At 40.4% G+C, this 1,988-nt stretch overlaps 1 non-coding gene across 1 annotated transcript; it reads left to right on the forward strand.

The window, feature by feature from the left end:
* The first annotated feature begins 1,635 nt into the window (after window positions 1-1,635).
* TRNAV-AAC (transfer RNA valine (anticodon AAC)) lies at window positions 1,636-1,708 on the forward strand. Its single transcript has one exon. It is a non-coding gene; the product is annotated as a tRNA-Val (tRNA).
* The last annotated feature ends 280 nt before the right edge of the window (window positions 1,709-1,988 follow it).

The raw sequence follows: 1,988 nt of genomic DNA on the forward strand, positions 1-1,988 counted from the left end.
TAGTAGGTGAGCTCACGGGGCTCAAACCTGACGACGATGCTAACACGAACCCTAGCAAGAGCCGTGCTTCGCAGAATCTACCACCGGATCGGAAACGCGACCCACTGAGAAGATCCGGCGAGAAACTCAGTGGGCTGTGTCTGAGAGTTAATTTACTCGTCGAGCCCTTCGTCGCAAGCGACGGGTTCGACGAGAACGGTGACCGGTGCTTGAAGTACCTAAAAGCACCGTTAGTGGATCGGGAGGATCCGAGATGACGTGTTTTGGGCGACGTCGACTGCTTTCCATTCTGTCCGCAGGATCGGAAATGAATAGGTACTAGTGGTCTCACAGTAGTCGAAATTCGACATTAATTAATTGAAATTACAGGTTTGAACATTATTATGGTTCTATTGTATAATTTATACTTCTATAAATACAGATTTCGCCAAGACTGCACTATAGAGAAATAATATTAAAGATAAACAATAATATTTATTCTCAATTTGACCACAGACTTTAAGCAATAACAAAAGTTTGACAATAAGCAAAGAGTACATTGTTATATTATATTATATGTGTGTGTATTACACATATGGTAGTGTGTGTAATGTGTTTTTGATCGATTTAATGTATTATTAATGAACTAGAGGTCCCGCAGTAGTCGAATTTCGACTATAATTAATTGGAATTGTAAGTTTGTGCACTATTATGATTGTATTTTATACTTCCATAATCACAAATTTCGCCAATCTATTTTCAATTTGACTACAGACGTCAAGAACAAAAGTTTTAAAATAAATAGTATGCATGCGTGTGTGCGTCAAATACATGGTATGTAGTGTGTGTAATGTTCGCACTGATAGAGTGCGAAATACCGAAGTCTTGCGACGTGCCAATGTTGGTGACATTGAGACCTATTTAATGCGTCGGCAGCTTCGATGGTGCGGTCATGTATCACGCATGACGGAGGAAAGAGTGGCGAAGCGCATCTTCTTCTCTGAATTGCAGGATGGCAAGCGAAAGCATGGCGGACAACTCCTGCGGTACAAGGATGTCGTGAAACGACACATGAAGAGATGTGATATAGAGCCCTCTCAATGGGAGCGCTTGGCAGCACAGCGGCCAGAATGGCGCAGGATGGTGAACAGCAAAGTACGCGAGTTCGAGGACCAGAGTAAAGCTGACCTTGATTACAAACGCGACCAGTTGAAGGCCCGCCCTCCTGCTGCCATAACCTATAATTATGAGAACGGCGTGCTTACGTGCCCTCAATGCGCAAGGAGTTTTGCCGCGAAGATAATCTATATAAGCCATCCTCGAGCGCACGAGCGCCAAATCGACGGATAGGAGTCAAAGTGGTCGCCATGGCCGAAATCGGTCGGATGAATCATCAATGTTTTCTTTATTGATTTAATGGATGTTTTACGCATTATTTAAAAAAAATATTAGCATTGTGCATTTCTTCTCTATATTCTCTATAAGTGTAGAAAGTTTCATACTCTTCCGCCCGCGCAATTTTCGTAAAAAGGGATACAAAGTTTCTGCTTCACGTATTAATATATAGATAAAAAATATTTATAAATGATTATAGTTAATCTATTTACTGAATTTCAAATCGGTATTTGATTAATTATTTTGTATCAATGTCTGTCTGTTTCCGTGGTGTAGCGGTTATCACATCTGCCTAACACGCAGAAGGCCCCCGGTTCGATCCCGGGCGGAAACATTATTTTGTTACATATAACTTAACACGAGCCTCGGCCGACAACCTCCAAACAAAAACGTGTCAGAAAAGGATTTTCCTTTACCTTTCAGAATCATTTTTTAATTTCATCATAATAACAACTTCCGACCTCAATGTCTCAATTTTATATTTAACCCTTTGCACTCGAGAGGCGAGTACCGCTTACCGCATGATTTGATTGCAAACGACAAAAAGAACGATAAGAACAGATATCAAAATTATAAACAAGATGTCAATCATCAAATTAATTAAGATAAATATA

Source organism: Bombyx mandarina, chromosome 20 (assembly GCF_030267445.1).
Source record: "Bombyx mandarina strain Sakado chromosome 20, ASM3026744v2".
Taxonomy (NCBI): Eukaryota; Metazoa; Arthropoda; class Insecta; order Lepidoptera; family Bombycidae; genus Bombyx; species Bombyx mandarina.